This window comes from Acinonyx jubatus, chromosome E3, assembly GCF_027475565.1.
Source record: "Acinonyx jubatus isolate Ajub_Pintada_27869175 chromosome E3, VMU_Ajub_asm_v1.0, whole genome shotgun sequence".
NCBI classification, from domain to species: domain Eukaryota; kingdom Metazoa; phylum Chordata; class Mammalia; order Carnivora; family Felidae; genus Acinonyx; species Acinonyx jubatus.
This window is the reverse complement of record NC_069398.1, coordinates 13,564,320-13,585,625: the sequence shown is the minus strand read 5'-3', so window position 1 is coordinate 13,585,625 and position 21,306 is coordinate 13,564,320. Positions and strand designations below refer to the sequence as shown.

General features: G+C 47.0%; 1 protein-coding gene across 1 annotated transcript in view; it reads right to left on the bottom strand.

Annotated features, from left to right (window-relative positions):
• The window catches only part of HS3ST2 (heparan sulfate-glucosamine 3-sulfotransferase 2), a 92,461-nt gene that overhangs the window by 1,556 nt on the left and 69,599 nt on the right, over positions 1 to 21,306 (bottom strand). The window lies entirely within an intron of this gene.

Here is a 21,306-nt window from a genome sequence, read left to right as displayed (position 1 = left end):
GACGTTTACAATAGTATACCACGGCCTATAATCGCTACGCTGTATTAGATCTCCAGTGAGGGACCCACTTCAACTCATGCTGGTTGTTTAAAAAAATCTTTAACAGGTTTGCTTTCAGAGAGGAAACAACCTAAATGTTCATCAGTATGGGTTAAATAAATGATAGAACAGCCAGTTAATAGAATCAGGTGGATCTGTGTGTACAAATAGGGAATGAGTTCCAAGGTACAGTGTTAAATAGGCAAGATATAGCACATTCACCTCAGGAAGGATACACAAGAAACAATAAAAACAGTTGTTTCTGGGGGAAGTCTTGAGGTGGGGGCAGAGTGAGAAGGTCAGGGATAAGTGTTTTTTTGTTTTTTTTTTTTAAGTAGGCTTCACCCCAGTGGAAAGCCCAGTATAGGGCTTGAACTCATGACCCTGAGATCAAGATCTAACCTGAGATCAAGAGTTGGACACCTGACTGACTGAGTCCCCAGGTGCCCCAAGAATTACTTTTTGTCTAAAAAGCAATTTTTATTTTTTGTATTTGTATTTTATGCTACTTGAAAATTTTAATGTCGTTTATTACATATTCAAAAATATATTTAGTAGGAAGCTACTAAATATTATTCCGGTGAAAGATAGTTCTCCAAATATATTAAGAAAACCTTTTTGGGGCAAGTCTTGTATGAATAACATTTTAGAAATGCCTTCTGATGTCTTTTTCTGCTGGAACACATCTGAAATACATCCTCGGTATAAGCCTGAAATAGCACGGAACTCCAGTCCTGTCGTGCCCTCAGCAGGAAGTCAGGTGATGCAACCTCTTGCTCCCTTACTTTTTAATTTCCTGGTTGTGCTTAAGACTTTAAGGGATGATGGTGGGAAGCTCTGAAGTCTCCTTCCCAGATGTGTCTCCTTCAAGCCTTGCTGGAGGGGAACACCCTTGGCTCCCAGTTTCTACTTCTTTCTGAAGGTCGTGTTTTGCACATTAGACCACCCAAAGAATTTTTTTAAAAATGCAGATGTCTGGGACCCGTCTTAGATGAACTAATGAGAAATTTATGGGGTGGGTACTTTTCAGAAGCTCTTCAGATAGTTCCAGTGTGGAGGCAGAGTTGAGAACCACCACATCTTTTCCCCGCCGTGACTCACCAACCCCCAAAGCATTCATCATCTTCACCGTCCTCTGGCTCACACATTCCTAGTTCCTGGTCTTCTTCCCAGGTCCCATCATCATCTCCATCCAATCACCCAGCTTCACAGTTCTTTAACCCAAGTCTCCATTTTTCTCCTTCCGTTTGGCAGCTCCTCCTCATGGCCATACCTTGGGTCTTGTCATTGGAATTGACCTAGTTCTGAAATGGTTCTCTCTGAAATTCCACTCTAGTACCATGGGATGGGCCAAATGGTGACCCTCTGAAAGACATGTCCACTCAGAACCTCCGAATGTGACCTTATTTTTGGAAAAAGAGTCTTTGCAGATAGAAGTTAGTTAAGGATCTCGAGATGAGGCCATCCTGAATCCGGTGGGCCCTAAGCCAATGAGCAGTAAGTAGCCTTACGAGAGACAAGCAGGGGTGAAGAGAGAAGGTAATGTAAAGATGAAAGCAGAGTGCGGAGTGATATACGTGCAAGCTGAGAAATGCCAAGGATTCTGGCAACCACCACAAGCTAGTCGTTTTAAACCACCCCGTCTGTGGTCATGTGTTATGGCAGCCACAGGAAACTAATACAGGCTGTACCCTTATTTCTTCCTACCTTTATTTAACAGTCTCAAACTCACTATACCTGATCTTGAAATTCATCTGACTCTCTCTGATTTCATGTTCCTCCATGCCTGCTCTGGACCCATGAATAACATGCAATAGCGTCACGGTCATGAGCATCCTCCTCCTCGTCCACTTCCTTGTACTGGGTGTTCTCCCATCGCTAGCAATGTGTCCTTCCAACCTTTCATTCTCTCCCATTCTGTCCTGGGGATGACAAACAGCAGCAAAGGAAACCAGTGACCCTGACAACTGGATCCTTGATATGCTTATGAATTCTAGCTTCAGTTGAACTCTCAAACACTGCTCATTTTTTATATTTACCTCTCAAGTTCGTCAAAGTGCTCTACCTTCTCACCATGAGCTCCCAACTCTGCCCCTGTTCCTCCGCATCAACACACAGCTAGTCTCCACCACTTACACATCAGCTCCTTCAACCTTCCTCTCGTCCACCTTCAGACTGTTACCTGCACCCATCCTGCGCCCCTCCCGCTGGTCTTGGAGGACAAGGTGGCCTCCCCTGTCCACCTGTGCTCCTAGATCTTTGCCCCTGGTGCTTTCCCCGCAAACCTGCACATTACCCCCGGAACCTTCAAATTCACCGGGTACCTGACGGGCTGACACGACTGGTATCTCGTTTCCAGGCTCAAGGTCCATAACGGACCCTTGTGAGTTGGAAGTTTGAGATTTATCAACAGGGAGTAGGCCATTCGTTTTTAACAATAGGATATCGTCATTAGCAAACAATCACAAGTACACATGACTAGAATTCTTTGGCTGGATTTTCTTAGAAACGTGGCTGTATTATATTATGACCTGACCCACACTGTAAATAGGTGTTGGCCTTAAGGACAAAAGCAGATGACATTATATAGATGTGACTGCATTTATTTGTAAAACTTTTGAAAAATATTTATATTTGAGAGAGAGAGAGAGAGAGAGACCGAGCGTGAGGGGAAGAGGGCAGATAGGGAGACACAGAATCTGAAGCAGGCTCCAGACTCTGAGCTGACAACACAGAGCCTGATGCGGGGCTTGAACTCACGAACCGTAAGATCATGACCTGAGCCAAAGTCGAACGCTTAACTGACTGAGCCACCCAGGTGCCCCGTGATGGTGCATTTAAAGTTAAGGACTTTCCAGGTGCACCTGGGTGGCTCAGTCAGTTAAATGTCTGACATCGGGCTCACGGTTCGTGAGTTCAAGCCCCGCATCAGGCTCTGTGCTGTCAGCTCAGAGTGTGGAGACTGCTTCAGATTCTGTGTCTCCCTCTCTCTCTCTCTGACCCTCCCCTGCTCGCTCGCTCTCTCTCTCTCTCTCTCAAAAATAAATATTAAGGACTTTCCAAACCCTATGGGGGTTATTGATATAAAGGTTTTCTGCAACACCAAAAAGTTGACCTGACAAGCTACTAAACAGATTTCTTTGCATTACCCTTTAAGACACTAAAGGATACCCGAGAGAGGAAGCGCAGGTACGGCATTTCCCAAGCTTATCTAAGGATACTTTTGCCAGGAACACCAGCGAATGTCTCTCTCTGTTACCAGTTTGGGAAATTCTGCCCAATTCCAGTGATCTCCGGAGAACCACATCATTCCCCCAGCTGTCCCCCAAACAGAAGCTCCACCTTGCCAATTCCTCACTGGCATATCGGCTGCAAAACCGAGTTACAAATACTAAGGAGGCACTCACACCAGACTGTAAACGGGATCGCGCAGCCCTGATCACACCACGAGTCGCACGGCTCCTGTGCACTGCCATTTTCTCCATCCCTTACCTGTTTCTCCTGGGGTCGCTAGCATCGAGTGCGGGGGGCCTGTGTGAGCATAATGTGCAAGAGACTCTACATGCCTCATTGCTCTTGGCACAGGCAGGTGTTGGGGGGCATCAGACTTTTCCTAGAGGCTCATGTTTCCTCCTCGTGTCATTGTGTAAATTTTGCTTACCTGTTTCCAGCCGCTAAAAACAGCTGAACTTTTCTCTCTCAGCTTCGGCCTCCTTTCTTTACACTGTGGCTCTGCAAAAGTGACGGGAAGAACTAACACTCACAGTCTGGACTCACTCACCTCCCATCTGTTATTTTAACCTGCTCAGCGGCAATTTTCCTACATCTGGCAACAGCCCCCAGATTTCTCTTGGAGGAACTACCCCTCCTGCTTTGGATTAAAATCTTGGCAGGCCCGGGGGTGGGTGCGTGACTGGAGTTAAGACGATCAGTGCCAATTGTGTCATGAAGACTAAACACGTATCTTTCGGACTGGAAACCGTTGGGCTGAATCCTCCAACCAGGCACGGGAGCCTGGAAGCCTCCTCACCGGCCTCTGCTTCCAAGTCCCTGTGGCCGTCTTCACGCTCACCCCGTCCGAGACCCGGTTCTTCCGCTTTCTTCCGTGCCCTGTGAGTCCCTACATGTCCTTCCGATAAAGGATTACTAGTTGCAGTGAGAGTTGGTTTCTGGTGCTGGCGCCCTGAGAATGCAAATCTTATCTTTTACAACCCGGCTTCCTCTCTGTGGAGGCCACGCTCCCCTAAACTCCATGAGGGCAGGGAGCCATTCTGGACCTTCCCAAGGGTCTCACTCGTGCTCCCCCCACTCCCCGCGATCTCCCAGGCCGACCTCACTCCTCCCCCGGCCTTTAACCACCACTGAGGAGCTGCTGACTCACAGGTCTGTAACTGCCGATCCAACTCGCCCATGCTCCAGACTGGGACGCCCAACCCTCTGCAGACTGGACACCTCACCTCAACAACGGAACTCCCCATTTTCCTCCCCAAACTCACTTCTCTCTTTTGCCTGTCCTTGCAGATGATGTCGCCGTGAATCCACTCACAAAGCAGAAAACCTTCACAGTCATTCTTGACTCCTTCTCGCATCTAATGTTCTTTGTTCCGGAAAGTTCTCAAGTAGGCCCTGCCTCTCCCAGCCCGCTCACACAGCCTCAGGCTCTTGTCATATATTTCTGCCTGACCTCCAGGCTTCCGCTCTCTCTGCCCTTTCAGTCTGTTCTGCATCTTGTGTCCACCAGGGAAATCTCTCTAAAGCAAATCCAATCTTATCAATGACCAACTCTTCTTTTGAATAAAGCCCGTATTCCTTGACTTGGTACTTAAGGCCACTGCCTTGCCTTTCTAGAATTAATCTCTTGCCACGTCCTGGCCACCCAATGCTCATGTCATGCTGAATACAAGATCCACTCCCCAGAGCACTCCATGTGCTTTTGCAACTTGCTGAGTTTTTTGTTTTTAAGACTCTGGATCATCTTTCTTTGTCTCTCTCACTCTAGTGAACACTGACTCATCTCTCCAAGCCCGAACCAAAAGTCACACCCTCTATGAACCCTTTCTTGTAATTTCATGACATTTGGTGCATCCAACTGCCAGCACCCTCATCCCATTGTGCAGAACTTAGCAGATATGCATTCACTTATATCACCACATTATCAGCAACTTGGGCATGTTTCTCATTTGTTTTTGCCTTCCTAGCACAGTACCCAGCAAACCACAGGTGCTCAGTAAATGGGTCAAAGATCCAGTGTCAAAGGCAAGTGCCTATTGAGAGGTCATCTTGAGTCCTCACAAGTTACCAGTGTTAGTTCAGGAAGCACAGCCTTTTCTGGGCATTCTGGCCTTGGGCAGAGGACGGTTTCAGGAGACAGTCCTGGGGAGGGGGGATCACGGTGCCATTTTCAAGATTTTATCAAGGCCACAGGCACTCAGGCACAGAGACTGAGGGAGGTCCAGGCTCTGCTTCAGCCTAACCTCCATATCTAAGAAGGTGAAATGAGATGTAAGAAGGAACACATCTTGTGCCCTTTCTGGTTTGCTACCTACACCCCGTCCTTCGCCCCGGACTCCCATGGTGATGGGTGAGAACCCGGCTGTGGTCAGTCTGCAGTGAGGCTAGGGGCGTGGGGGGTAAAGTCATGCTGCCCACTGGGACCTCCTGCAGGGTTTTTGGAGATATTTAAATGGCCAGACCCCACACCAGACTATTTAAATCAGAAACTCTGGAAGTGGCCCTGGACTCCTGCAGTTTGAAAGCCCTCCAGATGATCCCAGTGGCTCACCAGGGCCAAGAACCACTGTTGCTTTAGCCACTTAGCCTTGAATACAGTTGTTCACGAGTATCAACTGGGGTGCACATTACAGAAAAAAAGTCCCAGGCCCCTCCCCAGTACATTCTGATTCAGTGGGTTCCCCATGATTCTTACCATCAGAAAAGTTTGGGAAGCACAGCCTTATTAAAATGGGCTCTCACAAGTAATGTGATTATGCTCATTACTCTCTAATATATGTTTACTTGTATGTTAGGCCTCTGCCCATCCCAGCCCCTAACCACTATTCTCTTGTAAGTTCTAAGAGAATCGGGTTGATGTCGGTCTTGTTCCCTACTCTCAGCACCAAGAAGACTGGCAGGTGGTAGGGGGTACAGAAAAACAGAAAGTCAGGGCTTTAATCCGGGAAGAGTGAGGAAGAAGCCATTTGTAAGTGCCACTAGAGACGTGGGCCTCTTCCCCATGCAGACAAAGTCTGTACTCTTACCTACTTCCTGAGGGAAAATCACAGACTTCCTGAGGACCCTCCCAAAGAAAAAGAAAAAAACATCTAACTCTCTTGGCAACTTGAGGCTGGAAAGGGGTTTTTTTTTTGTTTTGTTTTTGTTTTTTTACACCTACCCCGTGGGGCAGAGACCACTCCCTGGGCCCCCACTGTCCACACAAGAGACATCCTATGCGTGTCCGCACACGGGAGCCTCAGCAGGGCCTCCCTGGGAACTTGGAGTACGAGCACACCTCTGATCATTACCGAGAGGATTCTCTGGAAGATTTCATTTTCTACTAAATCTATGCACTCCATGTATGTGTTCTGGAAGCCTGGCTGCCTGGGGGACTTGGGTGATTTATTAGCTCCTAACTGGGCAACAGGCTCCTTGAAAATCATTGCAGTCTCCAGGGGGATAATTAAGAGTGGAAGAGGAGGAAAAAGGCTTTATTGCAGGAAACCGGTTCTTAAAACAAAACCTGCCAACCCCCCGTGTGCTGAGCCCAGCGCAGGCACAGCACCTGTGGCCGTTTCTCCTCATCTGGTTGAGAAGAGAAATGACCACTTCCTTCCAGGTCCATGGCCCCGAATCCTCACACTTAGGTGACCCTGGAGCAAAACATGAAGTCCCAGCTTGAACTCCATCAACCATTCTTCACTGCTCACAGGATAAAGGCCTTGACAGGATTTATGTGGCTCTTCTTAATCTGGCCCATGGCCACCTGGGCGGCCAGCGTGGTCTATTCAAGGCTCTCCCCACAAGACTCTATTTCGTGCTAAGGGACCTTTTACACATCGTATCCTTTGGGTGACGTCCCCTGCAGCCTGTTGGGTGAAACTTCAGCTCTCGACTCATCACCTCCACCAGGGAGCCTTCCAGGCCCCCCTTCTTTTCCCCTTCCTGGAAGACTTAGGCATTTGCTACACTTGTGATTTTGTGGTGTATCCGCTACAGATACATGATCTGTGTCTATCAGAGCCCTAGATGTAAGGTCATGGAAGGCAGGCATCATGACTGTCACGTCTCTACATCGACAATGCTTATCCTACACCTGGTATGCACTCACGTATTCAAGCATTATTAGGCACCTACCGTATGCAAGAGATACAAAGATAAGCAAGCCTCTATCCTCTGGGAGTTAACACAGCCTGTGGAAACAGGGGTGGGCGGTGGGTCCTCATTTCCCAGTGGGAGGGCTCCCTACCTGAACTTGGCTCCCTACGAGGGCTGTGGGGGAGGGGGCGCAGGGAGGAGGGTTTCTTTTCTCTGGCAAGAGGGGCTATGCCCGAACCCACTTTTTCCTATAGGCCATCAAGATGCTGGGCAGTGGGCTTTCCCAGATAACTCCTGGGGGCAGCTGGCATCTCCTGTAAACAGCAGCCTGCCTGGTGTCCCAGTAGTGTGATTACCCCCCACCTGGCAGGGCTGTTCCCCCATAAGAAGAGAAGTTGATGGAGGTGTGGGGGCAAAGTTCCTTCCCTGGAGCATAAACCCAGTCTAGCCAGGCCCTGGCACATCTCTCAGTGTGACAGTCAGAAAACAGTAACCCCACACTTGCCTCTTCTATTGAGACCCTTGGTGTGCAAGTTTCCCCAGTAAAGCCTATTCTTTCTTCCACACCTCGTGCATTGGGGAATTTGTCCCGGGTCCTGCCATGTGACAGACCAGAAAAGGACTCTCCTTATGTGATACACAGAGATGTTCACGGGGCGGTGGGCTACTCTAGGGGCTGGTTGTGACTATGGGATTTGGAGTCAAAGAGCCCTGAGTTTGAGTCCTGTCCCTTGCTACCCACAGAAATGGGGGTACAGCTTATTTCTCCGAGCATGTAATGTGCTCCAGGCTCATCCACGCTGTGACAAGCGGCAGGGTTTCTTTCCTTTTATATGGTTAAGGGGAATAAGTCTGACACGGAAAGACAAATACCATATGATTCCCTATGTAGAACTTAGAGAACCAGAGAGTAGAACGGTGGATGCCAGGGGAGGAGGGAGGGTGCAAGGGGGAGACGTTAGTGAAAGGGTACACACTTCCAGTTAGAAGATGAATTAAGTCCCGGGGATCTAATTACAGCATGGTGACTCCAGTTACCAATACTCTATTGTACACTTGAAATTTGCCAAGAGAGTAGATCTTAAGTCTCAGTGCACAGACACACACATGCGTGCACACGCTGGGCAACTACATGAGGTGATGGATATGTTAATTAACTTGATTGTGGTAATCATTTCACAACGTACACATGTATGAAATCCTCACATTCTGTATCTTTTTAAAAAAATAAGGCAACAAGGGGCGCCTGGGTGGCTCAGTAAGTTAAGCCTCTGACTTTGGCTCAGGTCATGATCTCACAGTTCGTGAGTTCGAGACCCACAATGGGCTCTGTGCTAACAGCTCGGAGCTTGGAGTCTGCTTCAGATTCTGTGTCTCCCTCTCTCTCTGCCCCTTCCCCACTCACACTCTTTCTCTCAAAAATAAACATTAAAATACAAAAGAAGGCAACACACATTGGCTGTCCATATGGTCTGCTTATGACTTTTTCCTTCAGATTCACATGTTGAAGCCCTAACCCCAGCCCCCAATGTGATGGTCTCTGGAAGTGGGGCCTGTGGGAGGTAAGGAGGTCATGAGAGTGGAGTTCTCACAAATGGGCTTAGTGCTGTTATGAGGAGAGAAACAAGAAAGAGGATCTCTTCCCACTCCCATAATATGTAAGGATCCAGCAAGAAGGCGGCCGTCTGCAAACCAGAAAGAGAACTCTCACCAGGAACCAAATTGGCTGGCATTCTGATCTTGGACTTCTAGCCTCCACAGTGGAGAGAAGTAAACAAATGCCTGTTGCTGAAGCCCCCCTACCCCTCCACGGTAGTGTTGTCACAGCAGCCCAAGCTGACAGAGACACGGTCACTGACGCCCTGGACATAAGCTAGCGCCTGCTGCACAGTGGCCGGGGGGCCCAAGCAGTTCTCGGCTCTACGGGAAAACTGCCTCCCTCCGTCTATACGTGAACTCCAAGAGGCCGCCACCCTCACTATTCCTGCTTGCGAGCAGAGGAAACTGGGGCACCGAGAACCAACGTCATCGCCAAAGCAACAGCAAGTTGCAGAATCTGGATTCAAGTGTGACTCTAACACTAGAAGAAAACGTGAGAACATAAAGTTAATCTTGGCACAAGGACAGCCTTTCTAAGCATGAGACAAAAATCATGAAGCAAGAAGCTGAGAAGTTAGACCTCGTGAAAATGCAAGTCTCCGGGATGGGGGGAAAAACCCACCACAAATAAAATAGAAGGACAAGGACCCCCTGGAAAAATATTTGCAGCATGCGAGACAGGGAAACGATGGGATGACTTCATCTATATTGTTTCAAAGTTCTGGCAAATCAATCAGAAAAGGAGAACCAGCCGGTGGAAGAAAGGCCCACAGGTCACAAGAAGAGTTAATAATAAAAGAGCTCGAATTAAAATAAATACATGAAAAGATATTCTCCATCTCTCGCAATGTTAAATGCAAATTAAAACCATGATGAGGGGTACCTGGGTAGCTCAGTCGGTTGAGCCTCCAACTTTGGCTCAGGTCATGATCTCACGGCTGGTGGGTTAGAGCCCTGCATCGGGCTCTGTGCTGACAGCTCAGAGCCTGGAGCCTGCTTCTGATTCTGTGTCTCCCTCTCTCTCTGCCCCTCCCGCCCTCACGCTAGGTTTCTTTCTCTCTCTCAAAAATAAACATTAAAAATTTTTCAAAAAAAAACATGATGAGATATTACTCACTTTTAACACTGGAAAAATATATTTTTAAAAAATGATAACAGTTACTGCTGGCAACGTGTTGAACTAACAAGTACTCTCCAATATCCGTAGGAGTGTTGATGGGTGTGGTCTTCAGGAGGGCAAGTAGAGGTTGCCCTGCCAAATGCAAAACTCACCCTTTATTTTTTTAGGCTTATTTGAAAGAGTGAGCGCGCATGCACACGAGCAGGGTAGAGGGAGAGAGAATCCCAAGCAGGTTCCGAGCTGTCAACGCAGAGCCTGATGCAGCACTCGAACCCTGAGCTGAAATCAAGAGTCGGATGATTAACAGACTGAGCCACCCAGGTGCCCTAAAATGCACCCTCCAATCCAGCAATTCCACTTCTGGAAATTTTCTTTACAGGCAGGTGAAGGCCTGTGTGCATGGATGTTTGCTGCAGCATCTGGGGTAGAGATGGGGAGACCTGACCAAAGACCCCTGCTCTTCCCCCCAGAGCAGAGCTGTTTCTAGAGGGCAGCTGCCCAGCCAAGGACCACATTTCCCAGCACCCAATGCATCTGTGAGGGGCGCTGCACCTGGTTCCTGCCGCGGACAGTGAGTAGAAACGCAGTGTGCGACCTTTAGCCAGGCTCTGTGCTGTGCTCACAAGGTAGATGCATCCCTCTCACTGTCCCTTCTGTCCACTAGCTGAGTGCGGGGAACTCCTGAGGTCCCAGAAGAGGGATGGACTGTAGTGCAGAATGGGACCTTATTTCCACCTTTCCCTTTCTGCTGCTCAGTGGGTTTTTCTTTGCCATAACCATGTGTTCTTTGTAGTTAAAAAAAACCCAAAAACAACTAGCTAATTAAAAATGACGTTAAAAAGTCTCCATTGATACCATTTAGGAAGAAGATGGCCTGGATGGTAGCGGTTTCGTGCGGCAGGCGGGGGGGAAGGAAGCGTGTTTGGAGGAGCCGAGGTGTGGGTGGGAAGCAAGTCTGTGGGAGGCCCAGAATGTTCAGCTCCGCTCTCAAGAGGGAGGAAGTGTGGCCTGGGTGTTGGATGAATGGTTTTTGCTGCTGCGTGTATAGCTCGGTAAGTTTCCAGGCAACTGGACCTCAATTTCTCAGGGACCGTGTGTGGCCAGCCTGGCCTGACCATGGGGACACTATCAGGGCGCCTTCTGGGGGTAACTCCAGATCCCCACCTTCTTTCTCAGTCTGGGCTTGGCTCCTTCCCTACACTTAAGCCCACCTTCCCTTCTCCTTGGGGGTGGGTCCCTTCAATCAGTGCTTTTCATACTTTGATGTGCATCCTCTGAGCCACCCGGGGGTCTTGCTGGAATGCACGTTCCGATCGGGGAAGGCTAAGGAGGGGGCCTGAGATTCTGCATTGCTGACCGGCTCTGCACTGAGGCTGACCTGCTGGTCCGTGGACCACAGTGTGGGTAGCAAGGTCTTACAGGAGTCGTGGTGACACTGGCACAGGGGGCATCTCAGTGAACCTGCAATCAGTGGAATCAGCTAATTCTTTTTCTATTGATTTAGTTTTTTAATTTAAAAATTAAAAAAAATATTTAATTTTGAGAAACAGAGTGAGAGAGCAGTGAGGGGTGGAGAGAGAGGGGTACAGAGGATCTGAAGCAGCTCCACAGGGACAGCACAGAGCCCGACGCGGGGCTCGAACTTACGAAACACAAGATCACCACCTGGGCCGAAGGCAGACGCTTAACCGACCAAGCCACCCAGGCGCCCCTATTTATTTAGTTTTTATTGAGATATAACTGGCAGGTAACATTGTATCAGCTTCAAGCGTGCAACGTGACTTGCCACAGGTATACGTTGCAAAACGATCGCCGCAATGAGTCCACTTAACATCCATCACTAACACACTGACAAAAATTTTCCCCTGATGAGACCTTCTACGGTCTGATCTCTTAGCCAGCTCTCAGATATACAGTATTAACTGCAGTTAAGTGCTGTAGCGTCCCAGTCTTTTTGATTTTTGAAAAGCTAATCATCTATCCCTTCACCACCCCCCCCCCACCACCACAGTCCTACGTATCTCCTTCTCTCCCCAAAGTTCTTGAAATAAAGCTCCACTTCGTCTCCTCACACTCGCCCCCAACTTGTCCCATCTGCCACCCACCCTGTGACCCCATGAGGCGGTGCTGAGTCCACCCCCAAGAGGCAATCCCAATTTTGTCCCGGTCTCGTCACATTTCTCTGTGGCATCGGAGGCGCCCACTCCCTATTTCGTGAGAAACGTGGTTTTTTTCTTGGCTTCGGGAACACTCTTTTGGTCTCCTCCGTACGTATTTCAGTTCTTTTCCCTCGGCTTACCATTTGCCTCCTTGTGTCTCAGTCGATGACTCCACGGACCACCAGGCGCCCAGGCCACCCCCACATCTGATCCAGTCTCCTCTGACACCGGCCCCAGGCGGCTCAGGACCACACAGCTTGCTCATCCAAGCTCACAGCTGCAGGGAGCAGATCCGCCCTTCTCTCAAGCGAGGCGCTAGCTTCCAGTACCCCTTCTGAGCCAGCTCGCTCTCCTGTGACCCCGGCATCCAGGAAGCGGGACAGTACCTGGGGGCTACGCCAAGCGGTGCCAAGGCTACCAGTGATGGTACCGAGTGGTGGCTTAGGGGATCCTCACTCCCCTCGGTCTCTCAAAGACAATCTAGGTGAAAAGACACGGGGAGGGGAGCACCGCCCGCAACTCCGCTACGAGTGCCCGACCGCCCGACGCAAAGGGGGCCTCGGCATAGCCGGCCGTTCCGCCCCGCTCCTCTGGCCCGGCCACTCGCCTGCTCTGCACAGCGGCTGCTCCCGACCTTTCCTGCTCCGTGCCAACCACCAAAGCCTGCCCTTTCCTGCCCCTCTCTGCAGACGAGCTTGCACATGCTCCACAGGGAACTAAAGAAGCTGTTAGGATGGCTTTGCTCTCCTGCTGCCAAACGCATGAGGTTTTCCACAGTGACCAGCCCCAGGTTGAGGCTGGAGGTGGTCTGCCCAGGGGCTTTCTGCTGCCCCTGTCCCCACCTCCACCTCCCAGTGTTCCCTGCCTGCAGTGTCCATGGAGCCTCCACCCTGCTCCACCTGTGCCCGGATCCATTTTCAGGACCTTTCAGCCCCTACCAGCTCTGAATGCTTCCCAGGCATCTGCAAACTCCCAACCAATGATTGGATGAGTCAGTGAGGTTTGTTTGTTTTTGTTTTTGTTTTTTTTAACACCACGCTTTATAATCTACCACTCCAGCGTCCCGGGGCTCCTAAGTTTGGCAGGGAGAGTTGCCAGCCTGCCCCACTTCCTGCGGCGTAACATTGCCCCCTCGTGGGAGGTGAGCCAACGGCAGCTGTTGGAGTGAGCCCCCTGCTGCCTCTCGGCAAGTCCCTGTTGCTCCCCTGGGAGGAATCAGCCCCGGACAGGAGTCCTTTCCATTTTGTCTCCCACACGTGCAAGTGTCTCAGAATACATTAAGCTCCATGGCTGCAGAGGGTGAGCTGGGGCCGGCTTTCTGATCATGAGGGGGGCAAGGAAAGAAAGCAGTGGGCAGAGCGGCTGGCAATCAGCTGCTCAAATATCATCCAGACCCCTGATGTGCCCAACGCCACATGTATGATTAGTGAGTCACCAGTACTTCTGCAGGGTCCAAGGCCTGCCCAAACTGTACCAACCCGGATTCTTGTCCAGGCTGTGGTGCTCAACGGTTCAGCCCTGCTTTTCAGATCTGGAAAGCACTCAGGATGCCCCACACGAGGCGCGGGCAGGCACTCCTAAAGCCCCAATCCTACCTCTTCCTCCCCTCTGCATCCACCCGGGACACTTTCCCCTGGTCTTCCCATGGCTCAGTCCTTTTCATTCTCCCGTCTCTGTTCAAACGTCTCCACTCCCTAAACCCCATGGTTTCTTTCCCACAGAGTTCTAAGCAGAATCTGTAATCACCTTGCTTATCTGTTTGTATATCTAATGCCTTTTTCCCCAGCTGGCCTGCAAACCCCATTGGTAAAGGGTGGTGTCGTCCTTGGTGACTGTGGTATCTTTGGTCCTTGTCACCGTGCCATCCCATCACAGGCAGTCAGAAGAGAAGGACTCATGCTGATCGAATGGAGAACAGGGGTAGGCATCAAAGCCCACATCAAGAAGACCTAAACTCCTTAAGGAAATCTCAAGGATTTCTGTTCTAAAGAGCAGCTGGAGGTCTTGGGAAAAGGTTTCCCAAAGTGTAGTCGCTTCTCACCTGTGGTGTGCAAGGGATTCGTGGGCGGAGCTTACATTTTTTTACAGGTACGTGTTTACTTTAATGTATGTTAGAAAACTGGAGGTAGGACATCACCTTTATTTCGCAGATTTCACTGCTGAGGATGAGGCTTAAATATGAGCCTTATATGAGGATGAGGCGGAAAATGTGAACTGATCTAAAGACGAATGTTAAGTAAGTGACAGTACAGATGGCACATGAACATGAAAAAAAGCTCATCTTTCAATGACTAGAGTTTGGGAACCTCTGGCTCAATGCAATGTTGGCAGGGCCAAAGGGAATCCAAGCCAGGGTAACGTGGAGATAAACTCAGTCGACAAATAACTATGGAGCACCTACTGTTTGCTAGCCACGTGCCATTGTGCTGAGGCATGGCTCTAAGTAAAACAGGTGAAGCATGAAGCCTCTGGTCTGGTGGAAGAGATACGGACAAATAAATACAGAATTACTACACGGGGTGAAGGAAAAGGAATTGAGTGGCTAGACATCTGAGCAGAAGGTCAAGAGGTGAGCATAGGCTTGGATGAAAAGACACAGGATGGGAGGGAAAGACAACAGGTTAAGAAAAACTGGGTATGGGTGAGGTAAGATTGTCCTGCAGAGAAGCTAAAAATGCTTTAGTAAATGACACTTGGTAGCAGTCAAGAGCAGACCTAATGGGGGCGCCTGGGTGGCTCAGTTGGTTAAGTGTCTGACCACAGATTTCGACTCAGGTCACGATCTCACAGGTTCGTGAGTTCCAGCCCCCCATCGGATTCCTCGTGCTGACAGTGTGGAGCCTGCTTAGGATTCTCTCTCTCTGCCCCTCCTGTGCACACACTCTATCTTTTTCTCTCTCTCAAAATAAATAAATAAACTAAAAAAAGAGGCTGGGGGGGGGGGGAGCAGACCTAGTGACACAGAAAATAAAAATCAGAGCACACTTGAGCTTGATCTTGAGCTTCTCAAGGAAGGGTCCACAGGATTGAACTGATGTGGGAGAAGGCAACATGGAAGGCAGAGTTGTCATAAGCAACACCCAGTCTGTGATGTTACTGAAGAGGAAACCTGAAACAAACTGGACAGAGCAACAGGCTGAGACTTCATTAAAGAGACATTTCTGGAGATAAAAGATGGCTATCCGGGCAGATCAAAAGCCCAGTTTAGTCTTAACGAGATAAAACCCACATCTAGGAATGCACCCATCCACCCATCATCTATCTGTACAAACACACATCAGGCTAAACATTTTAAGTTAAACAAAATTGCAAAAGTTCATGAAGTATTATAGGTACCCAAAATGGATAAAGCAAACAAAATGGGTTTTTTACAAATTCAAGCCAGACGAGGACCTTGCAGCAGCACTAAATGCTAGCAAAACACAGATTATCACCCAGAGAGTTTTTCAGGGGGAAGAAAAATTGTGACTCTCAGTACTTGGCCAATTTGCCTGTGAAGGCAAAAGCAAAGCATTACAAGATGTGCAACAGCTTGAAAAGCATTCCACCTTGCTCTCCAGAAAGTTCCTTGAAATGAAAGCAATGACCTAAGTCGTGGTGAGAAAGAATTTGAGACTCGGGAGGTAGGGCATAAAAGGGCAATGATTGGGATCAAACAAGTGCGAATCCCAGATAACCAATAAATTTAGCTCCTGTTATCATGGTTTTTCTTTAAAAAATATAAACAATAATTTATACCTCCATAAAGTTAAAAATCAGTAGTCTGACAAATCAAATCTAATATCCCAGATTAAATTAACCAAGAAGTTGGTGACAGAGGAAGGAATGGGGGGAGCAGAATGGAAGGATATGAGGCTTTTTCTCAAAGGGCACTGCCTACTCACGTGCTGTATGAGAGCAGAGTAAAACGAACAAGTAAAAACAGGACATGGGCCTTCCAAAACATCAGAAAATAAGAAAGCAAAGCAAACGCAGCTCATATAACAAAAGAGATGGGAAAGGAAAGCCAGGGGGAAAAAAAAAACCAGCCAAAACTGTAGAGCCAGATGACAGAAGTGTTCAAGTAGGAACACTTGCGTTACTATTAAAAATTACTGAAAATAGGCTAAACACCACAATTTTTTGAAATGACAACAATAAAGATTTCTCATTCTAAAATAAAACCTAGTCATATTCGTGTTTCAAGACCACCCCAGGACACAAGGACAGAAACGTTTTCCATGAAAATGGGAGAGGTTCAGATACATCAGGGAAATGCCAGTCTAAAGAGAGCCAGAGTCATGAAATTAGTACCAGGAAAAGCAGAATCCAAGCCAAAGACATTAAATGAGACAAAGTGTGTCATTTAACGTCAATATTGGGCCCAAGTCCTAGTAGGACTGCTGTAGAACACGGTGAAGCAAGTACAGTGTTCATCTCCACTCCCTCTCGGGTCACCACTAAATTGATAACGAATGGATAAAAAATATAAAGTCCACATATTAAGGGAAGGGTGAGGACTTGGTGGCAGACAATAGACATATTTTTGAAAAAAAATTTCTTAACATTCATTCATTTTTTTTTTTTTTAGAGAGGTGGTGGGGGGGTGTGCAGAGAGAGAGGGAGACACAGGATCTGAAGTAGGCTCCAGGCTCTGAGCTGTCAGCACAGAGCCGGGTGTGGGGCTCGAACTCACGAACCGTGAGATCATGACCTGAGCCGAACAAAGTCAGACACTTAACTGACTGAGGCACCCAGGCCCCGAGACATATTTTTGGAAGAAGGGAGGCTGAGCGTGAGGGGTATTGGAAGAGACAGCCAAAATGTAAGGCTATGAGGTGGGGAGGGTATCACTAATGAGAAGAAAGTGGATTCTTGCCACGGAATTTTCTGGATTTGGAGGCACCAAGAGCCTAGTGGGGCGAGAGGCACAGGCAAACATACAGTCGGTGTTAGAGGCGGTGTCAGAAGCAGCAGCCACATTGCAGACCTCTTCCCCAGCCCTACAGCCAGGCCACTGCCCTGCTCTCGGAGGGGGCAAGATTATGCTTGGGAACCAGGAGCCAGCAGCCCCAGACGCTGGCACGGTGGAAGGGGGCGGGACACTGGCCAGAACGTGGGCAGGCAGGCCCATCTACCCCAGGCTGACAAGCGGAAGCTCCCTGACCAGTAGAGATGTCGAGTAGTATCTACCAAAGCATAATTTATTAAAAGAAAAGCTGTCACGTCCCATTGAGATCCATTATCATTACATTTAATACAAAATCATAATTCAGCGCAGAAATAGGTCAGAAGAAAAAATGATCATCTCAACAGATTCCAGAAAGGCGCTTAGTAAATTCAACATCCATTGCTAATCAAGAAAAAGATAATCTTCAGAAACCAGGAAGGCTGCCTCTTTAACATGAAAAAAGGACATCCACTAGCATATTGAAGGATGAAATCATCCCATGAGAGCCATGGGGCAGGTATGACTCTAAGTACCTTCCCATGTATTATCTCATTTAAACCTCACCACAGTATCACCAGGTAGGTATTTGTATTAATCTTATTATTCATGTAAAGAAATTTGGCACAGAGAAGTAACCTGCCCAAAGACCCAAGGCACTGACTGGTGAAGCCAGGATATAAACCCAGGCATTTGAATCTAGTGACTCTGTGCTGGTGACCCACAGACTGTGAGTCTCATTAAAGTTAGGCAAGAGAAAGATGCCTGCTAACACAATTAATATTTAATATTGTTCTATAATTTATAGACAGTTCAATTAAAACGTTAATAAATGGAGAGATGGGAAGTCATAACGTTAGAAAGACATCCATTCTTCTCAAATTAATCTATAAATCAAATGTAATAGCAATCTAAACCCCAAGGGGATTTAAAAAATTGAATTTGACATTACAATTACCAAGTTTCTTTTGGATGAATAAATTAAAGATAAGAGCTAATGCATTGTGCTGGAAGGAAAAATCATGGGCAGGAAACTCAATGCCATACAGTATATATTATGAAGCTGTACTAATTAAAACAGTGTGGTTCTGGCTTGTGAATAGGCAAATGGATGAACAGAATCCGAAATCAGAAATAAGCAACGCAGTAAAGGTGGCATTTCAAGTCAGCTGGGAAATTACAGTTCATGGGAACACTGTGGGGGCAATCAGCAAATCGTCTGGGAAAAAATGGAATCAGGTTTCTTCATTTACACCTACACCAGGGTGAATTCAGGATCAATGAAGTAATTCAAAGGGAAAAAGAAAACAACGCTGTAAGGGATGAAAATATCAGTAATATGTAGGGGCGCCTGGGTGGCTGAGTCGATTAAGTGTCCGACTCCTGGTTTTGGCTCAGGTCGTGATCTCATGGTTCACAAGATCAAGCCCTGCCATCAGGCTCTATGCTGGCAGCACAGAGCCTGCTTGGGATTCTTTCTCTCCCTCTCTCTCTCTCTCTCTCTCTCGCTCTCTCTGCCCCTACTCTGCTCATCCTCTCTCTGTCAAAATAAATAAATAAACATTAAAAAAAAAATCAGTAAATATGTGTATATTGAGAACTGGGAAGGCTTTATACCCATAATACCAAAGGAAGAAAGCAAAGAAAAAGACTTTAATATGACCACATAAAAATTTTAAAGTTTTGGGAGACAAAAAAGTCACCATAAGGGGAAATAAAATGCAAAGGAATAAATGTGTTCTGTATATAACAGATAAATATTTAATACCTTTAATAAATAGAGTTTTATAAATCAGTAAGGAAAACACCCTACTAGAAAACGAAGCAAAAGGCACAATTCCTGAAAGAAGACATAAAATTGGAGAAATATTAAAATTCATCAGGTATCAAAGAAATCCAAATTCAATCCAAAGAAGATAGCATTTTGACCTATCACAAAATTAAGAATTATTTAGTGTTAGCCACAGTGAGCAGAAATATGCATCTCGTACAATGCTAGGATTGCAAATAAGTTTAAATTTTATGGAAGGCACTCTTTAGAATTTATATGATCAAAATGTTAAGATATTTACAGGCAGATATGTATTTTAAGGATGTGCAACATGGTATCATCTGTTTACGGTGGTAAAATGTAAAACTGGAAACACCCTAAATGTTATGCAATATTACACTGGTTGAAATGATGGTATACGCGTTTATGTTTAATGAAATGCTACGCTGTGATTATATATAATGTTTCAGAAAAGACATGGAGCTGGTTTTAAAGTGGTAGGTAAGACAAAGAAGTTAGAAAATACTACATACACATGATAGCTGTCTCCCTGTGCGTGTGCACGCGTGCATACTGGGATATTAAAAGGAAGGGCACAGTTATTACCCCATGATATTCTGGTATTCTCTACTCCCAACTAAATGTAAAAATACATGACCTGCCGTTTGGGATGACTTTTCCTGAAAGATGTGCAGAACAAGCCTGTTCTTTGATATTCATAGAAAACCCATCCCCACTTTGCTCCCAAAGCATTTACGAAATTTAAATAAGAAAATGCAGTATAGAGCAAGAGTCCAATTCAGCCAAATAACTTACAACAGTAACTTCAAAATGAAAATAAGGAGTAGATGCATGGACTATACTGGATGACACAGAAGAATATCAGGGTGGGCCTCCAGGAAGGGAAACTGAAGGGCTAAGGGCTGGGAGGTAACTCATTTTCCATTACATATCTTTTTTGTATCCTTTGACTTTTTTTTTGAATTTAATTTTTTTTTTTGGCGGGGTGGGGGGGGGTGGGTACAGAGAGAGAGGGAGACATAGAATCCGAAGCAGGCTCCAGGCTCTGAGCTGTCAGCACAGAGCTCGATGTGGGGCTCGAACTCACGAACCATGAGATCATGACCTGAGCTGAAGTCGGACGCTTAACTGAGTGAGCCACCCAGGCGCCCCTGACGTTTTTTGTCAAACGCATTTTTTTTCCCAATGAAGAGTGCAGAAGAGGAAAAATACAGGCTTTGGAGCCAGGCATGTCTAAGTTTGAATCTCCGTTTTGCCACTCACTCGTGTACAGCTCTGGGCAAGTCACTAACCTCTCTCTGAGCCTCAGCTTTCCCATTAAAGGGGGAGAAAATAAAACTTGGTCGCAGGATTGTGCAAAGGATTGGAGATGATGCATGGCAATGTGCCAGTGTTGGCCTGGTGCATAGTAGGTGCTTGCTAGTTGTAGTTATTAAGGTGAATCTCGTACCTGCCTGAGACTGTAGGGAGAGCCGGAGAAGAATCTAATTATCCATGCTGGAACAAAGCCAGGATACCTGAGTCTTGCAAAACATGCTGTTGAATGTTCAATCAAGATATATAAGTACACACAGCCGCGGAACATACCCAGTGCCTTCCCCCAGGATTTGGGAAGTAAAATGCATTTTACCATGGTACATCTGCTCGTTTTTTAAAATTCCACAACTAATTAACCAGAATCCTCATCAGCAATCTCCTTGTGGATTAACGAAACATGTCAGCAAACCCTGGCCCTTTTCTGTTAAACACAGGCGATTTCTTCTACCCACTAGTGCCGCCAGCAAGATGCCGAATGCCTGGAGATTTGAACAGAAAACAAAATCCAACTTTTACTAAACTCACTGGAAGACATGTCTCGTGCCATAGGTCATTGTGATAGCTCCTTAAAATTACGAAGGCACAATAACTTAGCAATTAAATCCCCAGACTCTGGAGTCTGATTGAGATGACTTCTAATTGATCACCTCTTAACTGAGAAGTCACTGACGCTGAAGTTACTTGACGCTCTGTAAGCCTCAGTTTTCTCATCCGTGAAATGGGGCCAATTATGGTACTTCCCTCATAGGATTATTCTAATAATTAAAGGTAAAGATGGCTAGGAATTAAATGTATACCATTAATTAAATCAATGGTGCTGGGCAAGGCTTCAAAAACATGTTAACAAAACAGAAATATGTGCTTTTGCATTAGAAGATCCAGAGGCAGGGTAGTGTCCTCACGAATGCAGTGGAGAGAAAGATGTATGACGTATCTACAAAAAGATGTACGTAGCTTTTCGACACAAGATGTATGTAGCTGTGCTCTCTTTAAGGAACTCTGTAAATAAATATCTCCAAGACAAAAAGGAAAGAAAACTGTT